Consider the following 21,102-nt stretch of genomic DNA (forward strand, 5'->3'; position numbering starts at 1 on the left):
TCCCCCTCTGCGAGAAACACCCAAGAATGATCAATAAAAAAGAAAAAAAAAAATTCTCGAAGTATAATTCTTTGTTGAAGCATTTGTAAGTTTTACACAAGCCCTTATATGATCTGTTTTGATTTTTAAATCATCATCTCTTCTATTTTACTTATATTTACTTTTCTTCTTGTGAGATGTAATCTCATACAAACTTTATAGATAGGAAGATGTTGGGAAACTATCACATGGTCTGTTGTGTTATTTTAATAGGCCAAATTATTTGATGAAAAGAGAAATCTTGATAGTTTTTTAATTATGTGGGACACGGCATTATTTTATCAGAAAACTGTATGTTGAAAATATTGCATTGTTGTGTATAGAGTGGCATGGATTCAATTTTGTATGCATAAATTAAATTTGTAATGTTTAAGCAGTGGATTAGAATTTTAACATGCTTTCACTTCATTTGGTCCTGTTAGGTAAGCAAGGGATCTTGTGTGTTGGAAAAAGAATTACTTTGGTGCAGCCGCCCAAGAGGAGCTTGGGGAGGGCGCTGGCCCGCGAGGCTCGTCGCAGACAAGGTGGCGGCGATGTCCGCGAGCCAGGCCAGTGCCGCGGCGGCAGCGTCGGGGCCTTTCGCGCGGCAGGGCGGCCTGGGCTTCGGCCTCCCGCCGGTTCCCTGGAAGCGGGCCCGCGGCTAGCGCGGGAGCAGCAGCAGAGATGGAGGCTCCAGCGCCTCTCTCTCTTCCCCATCAGCCTGAGCCAGGGGAGGCCAGGCGGCCCGGGTGTCTGGAGCCGGGGGTCTGCTGTCCGAGAATGAGAATTTTCTTCCCCAGAACGTGGAGACTGTTCGATCACCAGGAGCACAAAGTTATCATTGTTGGGCTGGATAATGCAGGGAAAACTACCATTCTTTACCAGTTTTCTATGAATGATGTTGTACATACATCTCCTATAATAGGAAGTAATGTAGAAGAGATAGTGATTAATAATACGCGTTTCCTAATGTGGGATATTGGTGGCCAAGAATCTTTTCGTTCTTCCTGGAACACTTACTGTACTAACACAGAGTTGATAATAGTTGTGGACAGTACAGACACATGATTTCTGTAACTAGAGAAGAACTCTATAAAACGTTAGCGCATGAGGACCTAAGGAAAGCTGGATTGCTCAGTTTTGTTAATAAACGAGACGTTAAAGAATGCATGACTGTAGCGGAAATCTCCCAGTTTTTGAAGCTACCTTCTATTAAAGATAACAGTTAGTGGCATATCCAGGCATGCTGTGCTCTTAACTGGCAAGGGATTGTGCCAAAGACTTGAATGGACGATGTCACGACTTTAGATTACATGATCTCTTCTAACCTCATAGACTTTGTATAAATGAAGTGCTGGACTTTACCTGAAAGCTGCAAAAATTAATGGTTTAGATATATTTATAATAAACTGATTTAAACTTTTTCTATAAGAAGAAAAATTAAGACCACTTATTTGAAAAGAAAGATGGAGAGGGAGGAGGAAGAAGAGAAAACGGCCGGGCGGCGGCGGCGGCGGCTGTAGGTTGTGCAGCGGTAGCGGCTCTCCCCCGCGGCGGACGATGGACAGCCAGGACAGGAAGGTGGTGGTGTGCGACAACAGCACCGGGCTTGTGAAGTGTGGATATATGCAGGCTCTAACTGCCAGAACACATCTTCCCAGCTTTGGTTGGAAGACCTATTATCAGATCAACCACCAAAGTGGGAAACATTGAACAAGGATCTTGTGGTTGGTGATGAGGCAGGTGAATTACGATCAATGTTGGAAGTTAATTACCCTATGGAAAATGGCATAGTAAGAAATTGGGATGACGTGAAACCCCTGTGGGACTACACGTTTGGACCAGAGAAACTTAATGTAGATACCAGAAATTGTAAAATCTTACTCACAGAACCTCCTATGAACCCAACCAAAAACACAGAGAAGACTGTAGAGGTAATGTTTGAAACTTAGCAGTTTTCCGGTGTATACGTGGCCATCCAGACGGTTCTGACTTTGTACGCTCAAGGTTTATTGACTGGTGTAGCGGTAGACTCTGGAGATAGTGTGAGTCATATTTGCCCAGTATGTGAAGGCTTTTCTCTCCCTCATCTTACCAGGAGACTGGATATTGCTGAGAGGGATATAACTAGATACCAGGTTGCTTCTATTGCGAGGATACGCCTTCAACCACCCTGCTGATTTTGAAATGGTTTGCATGATTAAAGAAAAACTGTTACGTGGGATATAATATTGAGCAAGAGCAGAAACTGGCCTTAGAAACCAAAGTATTAGTTGAATCTTATACATTCTCAGATGGACATATCATCAAAGTTGGAAGGGAGAGATTTGAAGCACCAGAAGTTTTATTTCAGCCTCACTTGATCAATGTTGAAGGAGTTGGTGTTGCTGAATTGCTTTTGAACACAATTCAGGCAGCTGACATTGATACCTGATCTGAATCCTACAAACACATTGTGCTTTCTGGAGGGTCTACTATGTATCCTGGCCTGTCATCACGGTTGGAACGAGAACTTAAACAGCTTTACTTAGAACGAGTTTTAAAGGGTGATGTGGAAAAACTTTTTAAATTCAAGATCCGCATTGAAGACCTACCCCACAGAAAGCACATGGGTGGTGCAGTTCTAGCAGATACCATGAAAGACAAAGACAACTTTTGGATGACCCGACAAGAGTACCAAGAAAAGGGTGTCCGTGTGCTAGAGAAACTTGGTGTGACTGTTCGATAAACTCCAAACCTTGTTCCCATCACACCCATAATGCTTTCTTTTTTCCTTTATTGCCAATCTTTTGAACTCATTCAACGCCAGGACATGGAAGAGGCCTCTGTGTGCCTTTTGACTGGAAAGGTCAAGTTTTATTCTGGTGTCTTGAGGAAGCTTTGTTAAATTTTTGTTAATGTGGGTAAATCTGAATTTAGTTCAACTGCTTCCCTACATAGACAAGCGGGCTAAGGGTCCTGTCTGCTGCTTTGTTTCTTCTAAGTAGGCATTTAGATCATTCCTGTAGGCTTCCTGTTTTCACTTTGCTGCTCTAATGCCGCTAGTTGTAGTCTCTAGAACGCTAGGTGGTATGCCTTTATTAGCATAATGAAAAGACTTTAACAGGAGCTTTTACATATTACTGGGATGGGGGGTGGTTTGGGATGGGTGGGCAGCTGCTGAACACTTTAGGGCATTTCCTCTGTAGTATGGCACTTTCAACTGTAGCTTTAAGTACCTTAAAGCTTCTCCTGTGAACATCTTAGGGAAATGTTAGGTTCAGAACTAAAGTGTTTTGGGTGGTTTTTGTTGGGGTGGGGGGGTAACAGTGGGTGGTCTTCTGATTTTTATTTTTGAGGTTTTCTCACTGGAGTACGTAGAGGAACTTTATTTACAGTACTTTGATTTGGCAGGTTTTCTTCTATTTGTGCTCTGCCTGGAGCTGTTTCCATATGATATAAAAAGCACAAGTGTAGTATTCCATTACTATGTGGCATAGGGATTTATTTGTTTTTTAAAATCAACTATGTTAGCTGGGACTAGACTCCCTACAATCTATCAATGGAAAAGTAACATTTAAAAACCCTTTTGGTAATTCAAATTACAGATTTAAAAGTGCTTAAGATCTGGTGTTTTGTTAATGCTTCTGTTTATTCCAGAAGCATTAAGGTAACCCATTGCCAAGTATCATTCTTGCATATTATTCTTTTATATAGCTGACCAGTGCTTAATAAAAACAAGCAGGTACTTACAAATAATTACTAGCAGTAGGTTATAATTGGTTTAAAAATAACATTGGAATACCGGACTTGTTGCTAGTTGGGTAATTGTCATTAGTTTTTTTGTTTGTTTGTTTGTTTGGATTTGAAAACTGGAAGTAGAGTAAAATTTGACTGTTTTAAAATGTTACCAAAAAAAAATCATTGTCACACCACCTGGGCCGCAGGTGACAGGCAAGTTCCCACTGAGGCTGCATGGCGTTGCTGTGTCCCAAGGTCTCAGGAAGCCTGGGGCTCCTTGTGGGTGGAGAAATCAAAACGATATGCCTGAGTTTTCAGAATCGCCCAGGGCTTGCCCCAAGTTCTCGAATAAAGGTAGTTACCCCGTTCCAAGACAGAGCTAATCAGGGCTGAGAGGAATGGAGGCGGGAAGGCACCAGCACGCAGAGGCCCCCAGATCCCCAGCAAGGCCCCCTTACTCAGGCCTCTGCCCCACAGCCAGGGTCTCCCAGCCACCTCCGATGTAAGCGCAGGCTCCTGACCCGGCGCAGGCTCCTGCCCTCGCCCTGCAGTCCCACCCCGTCCTCCAGGCCGCCCCTCCTGCACCATTCTTGCCCCTGACATTTCTTTTCCAAGCAACAACCAGAAATATTCCTTTAAAGTGAAAGCAAATCTTACCATCTCATCTTGTTTAACGCCACCCCACCCTGGGTTCCCATCATTTCCCAGTAATGCCCAAAGTCCTGGGCCCCTGGCTTGGGCACCTTGAGACCAGTGAGTGTAGGATGCTGGCTGCCCTCGGCTAGGCTGGCCATGCTCTGCTCAGCCAAGCCCCTGTCCTTCCTGCAGGTGCCAGTCCGTCCCTGCCTGGCCAGCACCCCCGTGCCCACGGGCCCCTCTCTCCCTCTGGGGTGCCTGACTCCCCTCCCCAACCAGCTTTGCAGCCCTGCCAGAGCCACTACTAACACCCTCCTCCTCCTCTTCCTCCTCCTTCCCATTCCTCCTCCTCCTCCCCCACCCCTTTCTCCTCCTCCACCCCCTTCTCTTCCTCCTCCCCCTCTTCCCCCTCCCCCCTTCCCCCTCCCCCCTGCATTCTGGCATTTGGTTTCAGTGCCGTGTCATTTAGAGTAGCAAGAGTTGCTGCAGCTGTTAAGTCTACTGTGATAAAGTCACCATGGTCTCCCTGGTCCTGGGAGCAGCTTTGTGGGTCATTCCTGACTTCATATTCAAAGCCTGATTAAGTCAGTGACCATGGAGAGAGCTCGGCTTCATGGCCAACAACATCCAGAGCCTCCTTGGGGCTTCCCAGAGGTGCTCAGACTCTCAGGGGCAGCTCTTTGAAGCCTGACTCACAGGAAAGGACAGGGTCCCCTCAGGTCCCGGGAAGGGGAAAGGCAGAGCAGTGGTCAGTGAGCCGCATCCCAGAGGCCTCCACATCAAGGGGCCTCAGCTGCCCTCTTTCCACTTGGCGGCTCAAGGAGCAAGCCCTGGGCCAGGAGCCCCTGCCAGGAGGCCTTCCCTCCCACCCACTCCTGGGCAGCCCCACATGGGCCAGGGACTCCACACGTGCTGCCAGGGCCCCTGAGGCCTAGGGATAGGAGCTGGCAGGCAGATATGCTCTGGCCACCTTGTGCTGACACAGAGATGTGACGGAGGAGGTTGGGATATCATTGTGTGACTAGGGAACAGGCGGGCAGCACGTGACCCCCTGCCTGGGACAGGGAGCTCCTGGGCCTCTGGCTTGGGCATATGAAGAGCAGTCATGAAGTCAGCCCCAGGACCTTCATGCCGAGGCTCGGCTACAGCCAGGCAAAAGCCATCCCCAAGGGGGACCCACTCTCTATGCTAAGGCAGGGGCAGCAGCCAGGGCCCTGCCCAGGGCAGAAACCCTCATGGCAAGGAACAGCAGGCAGTGGGGACCAGGCCTCCTCCAGGCTCCCACCTCCTCCGTTCTCGGGAGCACTGCTGGGACTCGCTTCGCCATGCACTCAGACGCCTCTGTCCTCCCTGGGCCTCTCACGGTTAGGCCAGCACCACTCCCCATGGCCTTCATTTGGGGTGGTGGCCTCAGCGTCTCTCCCCAGAGTAGAGCCCATGGCCTTTGTGACAGGAAGGTAAGTTAGGAAGGCAGATCTCTAAGCAGTTCCCTGCACTAGAGTCTGCGTGACTGGTCACTCCCAGCCAGGCAGGCCATTCTGCAGCGTGGACATCAGACCGGGGCTTGCAAGCCCAGCTCTATCCTCCTGGCTCAGGCCCCTCTGAAGGCACAGAGCAGCAGAGCTGGGTGGGCGTCTTCATTACACACCCCTGTGAGGACAGGAGGGAACCCTGCTTACTTCCCAGAGCTGGAGCAGGACCCCTGCAGACAGCAGCCGCCAGCAGTTGAGAGAGGTGCAGCCTTTGCAGGGCAAGGGACTCAGGCTCCTAAGGACACAGGTGCCCAAGACCACTTTGGGAAAGGAATTTTTTTCATACCAGAGGCACCTGAGAGGAAAGCCCCATTGTGAAACCAAGTCCCCACCCAAACCCCTTCTGAGGACACACAGGCCATTGGTTATTCAACTGGCAGCTCAGGAAAGGCTGCAGCCAAGGGCCCAGGTGGCTGTGAGGCCCACAGGGCCCGCTGGGAACACGGGGGTGCTGGGGCTGGAGCACCCCACCTTCAAAACAGCCAATCGCAAGGCAGGGGCTGGGCTCCCCTGGCCATCCCTCCCCGGGCAGCTGGCAGCTGGCATGCTGAGACAAGGCATGAACATTTCTTTCCCGGAGCTGGAGGCCTCATGTGACTGCCTTTCCTTCCCCTTTCTCATGTGACTGCCTTTTCCTTCCCCCAGCCACCTGGGGAGGGGCAGAGCAAACACCAAGGCCTGGCAAGCTCCACAGAAGGACTGTCCCAAGCATCACGTGGGTCAGGCCCAGCTGCTGTCAGGGTGCAGGGGACCCAAATACATAGAGAGACATAGGGAGATCCCATCTTTACAAAAAAACTTGAAAATTAGCCAGGTATAGTGGTGCATGCCTGTGGTCCCAGCTACTTAGGAGGCTGAGATGGGAGGATCACTTGAGCCCGGAAGGTTGACGCTGCAGTGAACCATGGCACCACTGCACTCCAGCCTGGGCAACAGAGCAAAACCCTACTTAAAAAAAAAATGTTTGAAGGAAATCAAACACTGAGCACAGAGGGGTTAGTCACTTTGTCACTTTCCCAGGGTCACACAGCTTCTAGGTAGGATCTGAGCCCAGGCCATCAAGCACCTGTCCCTTCTCTCAGTCACTGAGCTCAGCTGTCCTCCTGAATTGTCTTCTCTCATTGGAGTAACATCCTGACACAATCAGCCTGTTGTGTATTTTAAGTGCTCACCACACCGCAGACCCCTCCGTCCTAAGCCCAACTTTGACTCAGTTGCTCCCCTAGGCAGCTGGTGAATCGAAGTGTGGCCTGGGAAGATTGTTAACACTTGTTCATGGTCTCCTGCCATCAACATGTCAAGAGTGGTCTCTATTTTGGCCTTTCCTTTCCTTTCCTTTTTCCGTTCCTTTTTCCTTTCCTTTCCTCTCTCCCTCCTTTCCTGCCTCCCTCCCTCCTTCCTTCCCTCCCTCCCTTTTTCCCCTCCCTCCCTCTTTCCCTCCTTTCTCTCTCTCAATCTTTTTCTTTTTCTCTTTTCTCTCTCTCTCTCTTTTTTTTTTTTTTTTTTTGAGTTTCACTTTTTTTACCCAGACTGGAATGCAGTGGCATGATTTCAGCTCACTGCAACCTCTGCCTCCTGGGTTCCAGCAATTCTCCTGCCTCAGCCTCCTGAGTAGCTGGGATTACAGGTGCCCCGCCACCACACCTGGCTAATTTTTGTATTTTTAGTAGAGATGAGGTTTCACCATATTTGCCAGGCTGGTCTTGAACTCCTGACCTCAGGTGATCCACCTGCCTGAGCCTCCTAAAGTGCTGGCATTACAGGCATGAGCCACCATGCCAGTCCTTGAATATATTTTCTTAAGATTATGGTTCAAAGATACAACAAGATCATGAAGGTTTAAATACGGGATATGCCAGAAAAGTGATCTAGGGTCAAGGAAATCTCCTGCCCATTCCCAGAGGCATCCCAGTCGGCACCTGGACAGACAGCAGGTTTAGCCCCGACGTCACCCCCTGACATTGGAGATGTCAGTGGGGCCTGCCTATTAGCACTATGTTCTGAAGCTTACTCTAAGCAGATCCATATTAAGCCTGAAGAAAAATGACTGGCACTTCATAAGTGCTTTAAAAGTGTTCAAATGTGAAGCATCTTCAGGATTAAGGCAGACGCATAGCAGTGGTTGCCTCTAGAGAGGAAACTTGGTTGGCTACAAGACGCGGAAGGTGGAAGGTCTCTTTGCAGCCTTTATATGGGCAGGATGCCTTATAGCTCCTCAAGGGGATCTGCTGTCATCTCCTGTGACCTTCACATGAGCCCTGTGGAGTGGGCGGAGCAGAGCTGTGACCCACATTTTACAATTGAAAACTGAAATTTAGAGGGGCTGAGTGACTTTCCCAAAGCCACAACACTGAGGAGGGATGGGCTGGAGCCAGCAATGTAGTTGGTTCCCTGGAGCTGGAGATCCCTGAAGCAGAGGCCCTCTAGGTCTCGCCCTGGGCCCCTGAACCAGGGCTTCCCTCACTCCATTTCCCAAATCCTCTTGTTCCAGGATTGCTTTGGGAAGAGGTGATGTCCTGTGGGAGGTGCCTGACCCAGCCTTCCGCCACTGCATTTTAATCCCTGACCCAAAATATGATGCAGCTGATCCCAACCAAAGGCCCCTTGAAGGATCAGGGTGTCCAGTCTGTGTCACTCCTCCCCCAGCACCGTCACACAGTGAGCTGCCTCAAGGTGAGGTGTCCAGTGCTCCAGCGACCACCCTGAATAATTAGTGACTGCTTGACTCCCAACTGCCTCAGAGCTCACAACAAGTGGAGGAACTGGTTTCTTTCTTAAAGACAGATGTGGCTGCAAGCCAGCCACAACCTTAAGACAGCATCACAAAACATTAGTTTCACCAAAACTCACAAACTGTTATGAGCAGGGCAGGCAAATTAACTAGGGAGGATGCCTGCTGGGCTGATGCTCGGGGGGTTTGGTGAGTGAAGCCCACAAGCTCCCAGGGTCTCATGGACTGAAGAGCTGAGCAGCTGTCCGAGCAGCCTGGGCTCAGGCCTGGCTGAGAAGGGGCAGTGACTGCTCCAGCACAGAGCCTGCACCTTCCTGCTCACATCCTTCCTTACCAAGAATCAGTCTCTACAAACTCCTCCTCCCTCCCCTAGACTTCTGAAAAGACAGGGGCAGAGTCCATCTCCTCTTACATGGTATGTCGATAGCTGCAGCCTGGAGACCCCCAGCCCAGGATCCTTCCTGAGGACCACCCAGGGCCTCCTTCCCTCTGTCACCAAATGTGCATTCCACTAACCCAATGGCACTGTTCTTTCTACTCAGAATCAGGTGCTCACATTAGACAATATAAACAGGCCATATCTACAGAATGTTAGAGGTGAAACTCTCATGGCCTTCTCTATGTATGGTGGCATCCTCCCAGATTCTGACTAGAATGAAGCAGCCCAGCAACAAGTATAAACCAGACGGATTTAGGGTTCTGAAAGGCCTTTTCACCCAAAAAACATGGGGGAAAATATGTGGACTCTGGCTGGGGAGAGATTAAAGGAGCCCTGGGGCTCATACTTCTTATAATTCCCACCAGAAGGCTGACATCCAGGGACTTCCGCTGCAAGAGGCAAATAGTCAATGAGTTCTGTAAATGGAGATTTAGGTCCCTTGCAAAGGGGACAGTTTATTTCAAGAGAGGAGACATGGGTTGAATGCTGGTATGTTTTAACTCTGCAGTACAAACAGTTGCAACAAGTGTGAACTAATCACCTAACGGCCCTTTGCTGCCTTGTCATTGTGCCTTAAGTGTAAGTGAATATATTGAATGCCACTGCGTGCACACTTTGGTTAAAAGGTTCAAATCACAAATATTGTGTTATGTATATTTTCCCACAATGGAAAACACGCACAGCCAAGCCCAGATGCCAGTCTTGCTAGCAGCCTTCCTTTAGCTTCAAGAGTAGGCCGAGGCTCATCTGATCGCTCCAGGTATCTTGGTAGTTTATGATCGAAGTCGTCTGCCTTGGAAGAGAAATTAATGGAAAGAGGAGAAAACTTGAGAATCCACACTACTCACTCCACAGGGCCAAGAACTCTCCCTCCCGTGCGTTGCTGATCCATCTCAGTATTTCCTGTGACCACCTTCTTTTTCAGCTGAAGACTTTGCACCTTAAGGGGTTCCCAGGCTTTTCACCTTGGCTCTTGTCAGGACTGATCCTCTCAGCTACTGTCCATTTCACCTCCATTCATGTCTGTGCCACATCAGGCTGTGTTGTCCAGATGGAATGAATCCACCCCAAATGTCCCTTTCTGGAGGAAGCCACCATTATGCTCTACCTCCAACACATCCACACACACCGAGGCACCTCGCTCACACAAGGTGTGTGTCCTCCAACAAAGTTTCACACTGTAAACCCAGATAACTTTTGAAACCCAATTTCTGTTGGTCCCCTACTTCAGGTGCTCCACAGATGCTCATTTGTCTACAAAACACTGCCCCAGACAACTAAATAGTCCAACGTGACCAGCAGAATTTTTATGTTAATTCTGATATTGTGTTGAGAGTACAAGTGTTTTTCCCCTTAAAATTTCTGACTTTGTTACTGATAAAAGTATGTAACTAATGCTTTTTTTAGCTATGTTGCCAAGCACATTTACATAAAAATATACTTTTAGATTGTTTTGACAATTTGACAAAGATGATAGGAACAATGATAATCTTATTTGTTTTATGGTAATCTTTACATGTTACTTTTATCATTTCTTACATGTTGGGGCCTACCATATGTTGTACAGTGAAATTAGTGCTATGCATCATGGTTGGAATATAAATTGGCAAAGGAAATTTAGAAAATAGTTCTCTTATTTCTTAAAAAAAATTAGACCAGGTGGCCGGGCACGGTGGCTCACGCCTGTAATCCCAGCACTTTGGGAGGCTGAGGCGGGCGGATCACGAGGTCAGGAGATCGAGACCATCCTGGCTAACACGGTGAAACCCCCATCTCTACTAAAAATACAAAAAATTAGCCAGGCACAGTGGCGGGCGCCTGTAGTCCCAGCTACTCGGGAGGCTGAGGCAGGAGAATGGCGTGAACCCAGGAGGCGGAGCTTGCAGTGAGCCAAGATCGCGCCACTGCACTCCAGCCTGGGCAATGAGCAAGACTCCGTCTCAAAAAGAAAAAAAATTAGACTTGGAACAGTGGCTCACACCTATAATCCCAGCACTTTGGGAGGCAGAGGTGGGTGAATCACTCAAACCTAGGAATTTGAGATTAGCCTGGCCAACACAGCAAAACCCTGTCTCTACTGAAAATACAAAAATTATCCGGGTGTGGTGGTGTGTGCCTGTTGTCCCAGCTACTCAGAAGGTTGAGGCACGAGAATTGCTTAAACCTAGGAGGCGGAGGTTCCAGTGAGCCGAGATTGTGCCACTGCACTCCAGACTGGGTCTCAAAAAATAATAATAATAATAATGACCAAATGTCATTATGCATTACATGACTGCGTATGAATGCTCAAGGCTACATTACTCATCATAGAAAAAAATAATTAACTGTCCATTAACTGATAAATGAATAAACACTCTCTGTATGAATAAACACAGCAGACTATGAAGGAAAACACACGACCGGCATGTGCTAGAGCGTTGATTAACTTCAAACATAGTATGCTAAATGAAGGAAGTCAGATTCCAAATATATATATGTGTTCATTTCTATTAAAGAAGGAGGAAATTTATGGAGATGGAATATCATAGCAGTGTTGCTTAGGGCTAGAGATGGGAGGGGGGATTAACTGCCAGTGGGCAAGAGAGAACTTGCACACAGTATCAATCTAATAAAGCATCAAATTGTATACTTTTCCAGTGGGTGAACTTTATGATGAGTTCACACCCAATAAAGGGCATATCTCTTGCACCCTGCCCTCTGCGGGTGGACGCCAGTTCCCAGAGGCTATCAGGGACTGAAGGTCCTTGTGATTTCCACGTGGTAGCTTCCATGAAGGGCCCGGTGGGCAGAGGCCCTGGCTGAGTCAACAAGGCTGACAAGGCTCATGGCTGTGTTCTGGATGCAGGCCCAGCAGATGTTTGAGGGGGAGGTGGCAAGCCTGGAGGCCCTCCAGAGCACGGGCCTGGTGCAGGCGCCCAGGCCCATGAAGGTCATCGATTTGCCGAGAGGTGGGGCCGCCTTTGTGATGGAGCATTTGAAGATGAGGAGTTTGAGCAGATGAGCATGTGTGAGAGACCCATAGGCACACATGTGTACAGGCAGAGAGAGACTCAGAGAGACAGAGTGACACAGAGAGAGACAGAGATAGGGATGGGCGGAGTGAGACAGAGAAATGGAGTAGCCTCTGGCTGAGCCATCCACACAACTGCCCAGTTATCAGAGGCAGGACCAAGAGTTCCACCCTGCCATTCTTAATGGAGATTAAAAGTTACTGCTTTCTGATATATGACTTTTTTTTAAAGATTAGTTTGCTATAATGAGGCTGCATAAAGTAACTATATATTATATATATATATATTTAAAACACAGTCTTACTCTGTTGCCCAGGCTAGAGTGCAGTGGCACAATCTCGGCTCACTGCAACCTCTGTCTCCAGGGTTCAAGTGATTCTCCCACCTCAGCCCCCTGGGTAGCTGGGACTACGGATGCCCGCCACAACTGGCCAATTTTTGTATTTTTAGTAGAGATGGGGTTTCACCATGTTGGCCAGGCTAGTCTCAAACTCCTGACTTCAAGTGATCCACCCACCTCAGCCTCTCAAAGTGCTGGGATTACAGGCATGAGCCACCGTGCCCGGCCTGCTTTGTACTTTATAGTACATTAATGCCAGTGCAGTTTGGGCAGAATGAAGCTGATGTATGAATTATCTGGAGTCCTTACATTTTTTTATTTTTTCTTTTCTTTTTTTTTGAGATAGAGTATCACGCTGTTGCCCAGGCTGGAGTGCAGTGGCATGATCTCAGCTCACTGCAACCTCCACCTCCTGGGTTCAAGCAACTCTCCTGCGTCAGCCTCCCAAGTAGCTGGGACTACAGGCACCCACCACTACGCCCAGCTGATTTTTGTATTTTTGGTAGAGACGGGGGTTTCACCATGTTAGCCAGGCTGTTCTCGAACTCCTGACCTCGTGATCCACCTGCATCGGCCTCCCAAAGTGTTGGGATTACGGGCATGAGCCACCGCACCCAGCCTCTACATTTTTTTCTAGTTATTAAAGTCATACATAGTCATTGTATGAAATGTGGAAAATACAAACTCGTGTGAATACATAAAGCCACGTTAATTCCATCAGCAAAGAATAATCACTGTGAACATTCTGGCACATGATTGCCATCCCAGTGTTTTGTTTTGTTTTGTTTGTTTGTTTTTGAGATGGAGTCTCACTCTCTTGCCCACGCTGGAGTGCAATGGCGTGATCTTGGCTCACTGCAAGCTCCGCCTCCTGGGTTCACGCCATTCTCCTGCCTCAGCCTCCCGAGTAGCTGGGACTACAGGCACCTGCCACCACGCCTGGCTAATTTTTTGTATTTTTCATAGAAACGGGGTTTCACCGTGTTAGCCAGGATGGTCTCGATCTCCTGACCTCATGATCCGCCCACCTCGGCCTCCCAAAGTGCTGGGACTACAGGCGCCCGCCACCACACCCAGCTAATTTTTTGTATTTTTAGTAGAGACGGGGTTTCACCGTGTTAGCCAGGATGGTCTCTATCTTCTGACCTCATGATCCGCCCGCTGCCTCGGCCTCCCAAAGTGCTGGGATTAGAGGCGTGAGCCACCACGCCCAGCTGGCAATTGGAAAATTCTTAGCCCCAGGAGAAAGAAGTACAGGTGCTGAGGACAGGCCCTCTCCCAGACAGTTTGTTTATAAGCTGAGGCTGCCATTCATGGTTGACACTGTCTTGTCCGGAAACGGTATGTATCACGTTATGTATATTGCCAGATTTTCATACATGAACCAATTTGAAATGAAATAAAAAAACAAAGCATCATGTCTATTTTGCACGAAAACAGGCAATCTTTCCTTACTGTGAGGTGGGACTCTTCCTCCAGCAGCCTCTCCGGGAGGCCAGAAGGACAGAGTGTCTGGCTGGCAGTGTATTGGCAGTGTTGCTTATGGATGACTCGGGGCCCTAGCTTGAGATGGACGCAGCACTGGCGTGCACAGGTGTGGTAGGTTTGCCGCATGGGCTCAGCTGCTGCTGGGCCATCCTCCTGGGTGGGAGAGGCTTGGAAAAGAGGAGCAGGACTGGGATGAGGTTCAGAGTCCTCAGCTGTGGAGCTAGACGCCACCTAAACCAACAGGAAATGGGCCAGGCATGGTGGCTGAAGCCTGTAATCCCAGCACTTTGGGAGACCGAGGCGGGCAGATCACGAGGTCAGGAGATTGAGACCATCCTGGCTAACACGGTGAAACCCCATCTCTACTAAAAATACAAAAAATTAGCTGGGCGTGGTGGCGGGTGCCTGTAGTCCCAGGTACTAGGGAGGCTGAGGCAGGAGAATGGTGTGAACCCGGGAGGCGAAGCTTGCAGTGAGCTGAGATTGCGCCACTGCACTCCAGCCTGGGCGACAGAGCGAGACTCCGCCTCAAAAAAAAAAAAAATCGACAGGAAATGCTCAGTCTCCCCTGTGCCCAACTCTACACTGTGATGCAACAAGAGCGTCCCTCACCTCTCCCGCCACGTTGAACTTGCCGCTGAATTGCCATTATCTCCCTGACCTCTCCCTAGACCACCTCAGCCTCCAGGGACCTACATATGCCGCCGGTGCATTTCTCCTTTGTCACGTAAGGTTTTGTGATTGACGAAAAGCAATCTTACTTTGGGGGCCTGGGTCTATACAAAATATTGTATTATATTTATTCACTAAGCCTATTAAAGATAATCAGTTACAGATATTTTGAAAATACAACGTCAGGTCACTTAAAAATACCCGCTGTTTCCCATGCGGTAGCGATGCTCACAGGCTTGCGTTTCTATCCCATGTCTGTGTTCCTTGGTCAGAGGCGCTCCTGCTCACACAGGCAGGAAGGGCGGCTCCTCATAGAGGGAGGTGTGGGCTGGGAGCTGATGCTCTAACTCTGCGGCACCAGGGAGCCTCAACGAGGCTGACGGGCCTCACTGACCACCAGGGGTCCTGCTGGTTCTAATTCATCAGTGTCCATGGGTAGCTCACAGAATTTGAGTATTTCTGAGGATTTTTTTCCTGGCTTTATTGAGGCATAATTGAAAAATTTTAAAATGTGTATGTATAAAGTGTACATTGTGAAGTTTTGATACATGCAAACTGTGAAATGACCACCATCAAGCTAATGAACGTATCCATCGCTTCACATTGTTGCCATTTGTGTGTGTGGTGAGGATATTCGAGGTGCACTTTCTCATAGATCTCGAGCGTGCAATTAATCACTATGAACTACGGTCACCAAGCTGCGTGCCAGGTCTCCAGAACGTACTCATCGCATCACTGAAACTTTGTGCCCTTTCACCGTCTTCCCCATTTTTTTCACTCTCCGACACCACCCTTCTACTCTGTTTCCATGACTTGGACATTTTAGGCTAATGGCTGGGCGAAAATCTGTGGTATGTACACAGAGAGATGACATCAGCTATGTGAGCGCGGGGGCCGCCTTTTAACCATGAGTGGTGTCTTGGAACTCTGTATGCCCAGGTAGTTCCAGGCATATACATGGGGGTGGGTCACCCCTGCACTGCGACCAGTGAGCCTGCTGCTGAGTGATGAATGCCACCCAGTAGTCTTGAGCTTCCACATGCCCCGCCCCTCACCACTCACCCTGCAGCTCTTTCACAGAGAAGCTCAGGAGCCTGGGTCATTCTCTGTACCTCATTTTCCAAGGCGTGGGGCTGGAAAGCCCCTGGGCAAGGCTGTGGTGAGCCATGAACGCGTCAATGTGTGGAAAGCCCACAGCGGCGGTGGGGTTCCCTTGGAGAATGTAGATGAGGCACCTGTGCTGTGTAGGTGGGACACATCCCCTGAGGAGACACACTCCCACACACAGTCACAGTCACACCACACGACACCCACGCAGACCCCCCGGAGCCCCATGCACAAAAACCCACCCACCTAGAGGGACATGGCTGCTCCAGGGACTGTACGATGAGGCCACGGTTCTTTACCTGCAAAAACCGCTCCTTCCACCACCCCTGCCTGGTGGCCAGCAGGAAGCTGGAGTCAGATCTCCAGACTGAAGCCAGCAGGAAAGCCCCGCCTTTCTTTTCATCTGGATTTTTCAGCAGCAAGTCAGTGATTGCAGAATACAGACTCCTTTCCTGAGGCCACCTACAATTACAGGAGAGAAGAGACCATGAAGATCAAGTCACGTACGTGGTGTTTCTCAGGCCTTTTGTTCCCCCTGTGAACACAGAATCCCAGATGGAAAGCAGTGGTCAAAGGCCCCAGAAACCAGCATAGACAACACCTTGGGGGAGGTGCAGGCTTTACCTGGCAGACGCGGCTCTCTAGTTCACTGTGGCTGCCAATTACAAAACTCTTAATCCAGAGAGAACTTGCTGTTGAGCAAAACTTCCCCTTTCACACAGCTTGAAGCCTGATGTTGCCCCTCCTGACTGTCCTTTCTAACCAGTGTCTTCTGCAAGAGTCGGCCAGAGTCAGTGCAGGCTGCTAGAACAATACTGGCTGGGCGTGGTGGCTCCTGGCTCTTATCCCAGCACTTTGGGAGGCTGAGGCAGGTGGATTGCTTGAGGCCAGGAGATCAAGACCTGCCTAGACAACATGGTGAGACCCCCATCTCTACAAAAATAGAAAATTAGCCCGGTGTGGTGGTGTGTGCCTGTGGTCCCAGCTGAGATGGGAGGATCACTTGAGCCCAGAAGGTCAAGGCTGCAATGGACTCAGATCGCACCACTGCACTCCAGCCTAGGCAACACAGTGAGACCCTGTCTCCAGAAAACAAAAACAAAAACAAAACCCAATACCATGGGCGGAGTAGTTTAAACAGCAGATTTTTCTTTCTCACAGTTCGGGAGGCTAGGATGTTCACGAGCAAGGTGCTGGCACCATGGACCAACATGGCATGATCTTTAATGTCTATTGAAGAAGGCTACATACTCTATGATTCAAACCATGCGTCATTTTGTAAAAAGGCAAACTCTAGAGACAATTTTAAAAATCAGCTGTTTCCAGTAGTGTGCAGTGGCTCACACCTATAATCCCAGCACTTCGGGAGGCCGAGGTAGGTGGATCACTTGAGGTCAGGAGTTTGAGACCAGCCTGGCCAACACGGTGAAACCCCGTCTCTACTAAAAATACAAAAATTAGCCAGATGTGGTGGCAGGAACCTGTAATCCCAGCTACTTGGGAGGCTGAAGCATGAGAATCACTTGGACATGGGAGGCAGAGGTTGCAGTGAGCCGAGATCGCACCACTGCAGTCCAGCCTGGGTGACAGAGTGAGACTGGTCTCAAAAAAAAAAAAAAAAAAAAAAAAAACCAGAAACAAAAACAAACAGCAGGAAAAGGGAGAAGGAGTAACAGGTGGAGCACAGGAGTTGTCAGCAGCAGAATGACTCCCCATGAGCGCATGCAAGGTGGAGCAAGACATCGCAAATTAAAAAAAAAAAAAAAATTGAAAATGCATAATAATCCATAATGCCAATTAAGAAATGTAGTTAATAGGCCAGGCGCGGTGGCTCATGCCTGTAATCCCAGCACCTTGGGAGGCTGAGGTGGGCGGATCATGAGGTTAGGAGATCGAGAACATCCTGGCTAACACGCTAAAACCCCGTCTCTACTAAAAATGCAAAAAATTAGCTGGGCATGGTGGCAGGCACCTGTAGTCCCAGTTAATCGGGAGGCTGAGGCAGGAGAATTGCTTGTACCCAGGAGGCAGATGTTGCAGTGGGCCGAGATCGTGCCAATGCGCTCCAGCCTGGGCAACAGAGTGAGACTTTGTCTCAAAAAAGAAAAAAAGAAATGTAGTTAAATAATTTGTAAATATTGGTTCATTAACCATAACAAAAGCACCATACTAATATAAGATGTCAATGATGGGGGAAATGGAGGAAAGGGGCACGTGCTAACTTCAGTATCTGCTCTATATTTTTGCTAATGTAAAACTTATCCAAATAACAATGTCTATTAAGGAGTCATTTGGCAACACTATTTTAGGGGAGATCTATTTCAGCAAATGTTTAATCATGAGCTAAACATGAGCTTCAGATGCATTTTGCTATTAAATGTGAATCAAAGTTGAGCTGTGAATGTATCTTTATGTGGTTGAAGCACTACTGATTGAATAGTTAATTAAAATTTTCTTACATGAATAACAATATGGCTCAGCATTTTTATTTATTTTAAATATGCAACTTTGGAACAAACCTGCAATCATTACTCTTGAATCAACATAAGCATCGAGTATCCACAATGCCGTCAGCTCACCATCTGCAGGTGCACCTGTGCTTGGTCGGGAGTCCTTTGTTGATTTGCTGCTGGACTCGGGCTATATAGATTCTTGAAGGAGGAAAATGCTTTTCTCCTCAAATTCATCAGCTAAGATCCTGGGAAATGCACTCACAGCAAAGAGAGCTGCTGACATCTTGTTGGCAGAAGACCAGAGAAAACGGACCATAATTTATGCAGAGCTCAAATGGTGGATCCTATTGTTCACTGACTCCCCGCCAGAGCCTCTGAGTCAACGCTGGGCTTCCGGAAGATCTTGGGTTTCCATGTGCACTAAAAACACCTAAGAGAAAGGTTGTGTGGAAAATGCCCTTATGTAGATGAGTGCCTTTAGGTCCAGAAAGGCAGCTGAGCAGAGTGACTGAGCATGGGGGCTGGGGCCTGAGGGCCTGGGCTCCATCCCACTTAGAGCCACATGGACCAGGGAAGGTCCTGCAACCCCTCAGCCCCTGGTTCTCTGCATTGCTGTCTAAACACTTTATGAGGGTCTACTTGTTAGCATCATGAGGCTGAACATCATTGAACAGAGTTAAAGCTTTAGAAAATCTGGCTGATTCTTCAATGCTCCACGATCTCTCCATCATTAAATGCCTGAGAGAAGAAACTACACACTTGCTAGCAGGTGACCAGAGAGGGGACATGGATGTTCCAGGGCAGGGGAGGATGGAGGCTGGCTTTTCTTCATTTGCCTGTGTGGGAGGCTTTACAGCTCATGGACAATCTGTGCCATTGTCTCCCGTGATCCCCACGTCAGCCCTGTGGGCAGGCAGAGCAGGAGCTGTGGCCTGCACTTTACAGTTGAAGGCATTCTCTTTAAGGGGGTCAGGCAACTTTCCAGTCCCTGCACTGGTGTGTGATGCACCTGAGGCCTTGGAGCCAGAGATGTCTTTACCCTTGAGACCTCCAGATCATGCTCTGGACCCCCCAAAATGTGAACTCCCCTGACTCTCTCAAGACATCCTGACCCAAGGTTTCAGGGAGGGCCGATGCCCTGGAATAGGTGCCTGAGCCCAGAAAAGAGCTTGGACACATGACCTGGCCTCTGTCTCTTCCTTTCCATCCCAGACCTAAAACAGGATGTGGTTTACCTCAAATGAAGCCCCTTTGAAGGACGAGGGTGATTCAAAACAGGGCGATCCTTTCTTAGCAGGCTCACAGTCAGCTGCCATGGCCTACATGTTCCCAATGATCAGTTGTCTGTAATGGACCCCTGCAGCCAACTGACACCTTAATTGTACTAGACTTTCTAATACCCAACTGTATTACAGAGCAACATTCCAAACTGTCACATGACCACTTAGCTTCCCTCCACTTGACCAACGCTGGGTGAGCAGTTAACGCCCTTTAATTGATAAGTGGCACCTGGGCTGGAGTGGTGGCTCAATGCACTCAGTTTATAAAGCTTCCCGCCTCACTCAATATTGGTCTGACCCATTGTCTGTGCAGCTGGACTAAGGCCTGGCTGAGGATGGGCAGTGGCTGTGCCAGCACAGAGTGGACAGATCCCTGTTCATTTCTTCCAAACCAAAGATCAGTGTCTTCAGACTCCTATTTCATCCCTAGGCCCTGCAGGGACAATGCACAGAGTCAAGTCCTTTCTCCTCTTAGAGGGACCCCTCCATAGCTACAGCCTGGAGACCCCTCCCCAGGAATGTCCCTGAGGACCACCCAAGTCCTCCTCCCCTCTTTCACCAAATGTTCATTCCACTAACCTGACGGGCCTGTCCCTTCTCATCACTCTCCCTAGCAGCACCCTAAACAGTAGGGGTCCTGTCCTCATCCCACCGCATTTATATCCACATCAAAAACCCCAGCCTTTCCTTTGAAAAACCAAAATGTGGCACATATACACCATGGAAGACTGTGCAGCCATGAAAAATGGTGATTTCATGTCCTTTGCAGGGACATGGATGAAGCTGGAAGCCATCATCCTCAGCAAACTAACTGAGGAACAGAAAATCAAACACCACATGTTCTCACTCATAAGTGGGAGTTGAACAATGAGAACACAGGAACACAGGGAGGGCAACATCACACACCGGAGTCTGTCGGGGTAGGGGGCAAGGGGAGGGAGAGCATTAGGACAAATACCTAATGCATGCGGGGCTTAAAACCTAGATGACAGGTTGATAGGTGCAGCAAACCACCATGGCACATGTATACCTGTGTCACAAACCCACACATTCTACACATGTATCCCAGAACTTAAAGTAAAATTAAAAACAAAAAACAAAAAACACTTGGGAATTAAGATTGCTAATGTATTGTGTTGGATTTTGGTGACAGTATTCAGAAGAGTTTGGCTTCTTTTTTTTTTTTTTTTTTTTGAGACAGTCTCACTCTGTCGCCCAGGCTGGAGTGCAGTGGCGCAATCTCCGCTCACTGCAAGCTCTGCCTCCTGGGTTCACACCATTCTCTTGCCTCAGGCTCCCGAGTAGCTGAGACAATAGGTGCCCGCCACCATGCCTGGCTAATTTTTTTTTTTTTTTGTAGAGACGGGGTTTCACCGTGTTAGCCAGGATGGTGTCAGTCTCCTGACCTCGTGATCCACCCGCCTCGGCCTCCCAATGTGCTGGGATTACAGACGTGAGCTACCGAGCCTGGCCCCGAGTTTGGCTTTTAATTCACGTTTCTTGACATGTCTTTTACACAATTTGCTATCATGATTTTCCCAGTTAAAAGAGAGGAGTGTGAGTGTGTTCCTGCCATAAAAAATTGAAGTTATTTCTATTTAAAATATGAGATAGAGGCTGGGTGTTGTGGCTCACACCTGTAATCCCAGCACTTTCGGAAGCCAAGGCAGGCGGA

The 21,102-nt window shown here is 48.6% G+C and overlaps 1 long non-coding RNA gene and 2 pseudogenes across 1 annotated transcript; 2 read left to right on the forward strand and 1 right to left on the reverse strand.

Moving 5' to 3' along the window:
- The first annotated feature begins 688 nt into the window (after positions 1-688).
- On the forward strand, positions 689-1,326 carry LOC100612912 (ADP-ribosylation factor-like protein 5A; annotated as a pseudogene).
- Positions 1,327-1,578: 252 nt separating this feature from the next.
- Positions 1,579-2,746, forward strand: LOC100613012 (actin-related protein 2-like; annotated as a pseudogene).
- Positions 2,747-9,496: 6,750 nt separating this feature from the next.
- LOC107970377 (uncharacterized) lies at positions 9,497-19,560 on the reverse strand. Its single transcript, XR_001712924.3, has 4 exons — positions 19,383-19,560; positions 18,214-18,577; positions 15,994-16,156; positions 9,497-9,869 (listed from the first exon to the last, which is right to left on the reverse strand). It is a non-coding gene; the product is annotated as an uncharacterized LOC107970377 (long non-coding RNA).
- Positions 19,561-21,102: the final 1,542 nt, after the last annotated feature.

The sequence above is a fragment of the Pan troglodytes genome, chromosome 23 (assembly GCF_028858775.2).
Source record: "Pan troglodytes isolate AG18354 chromosome 23, NHGRI_mPanTro3-v2.0_pri, whole genome shotgun sequence".
Lineage (NCBI taxonomy): Eukaryota > Metazoa > Chordata > Mammalia > Primates > Hominidae > Pan > Pan troglodytes.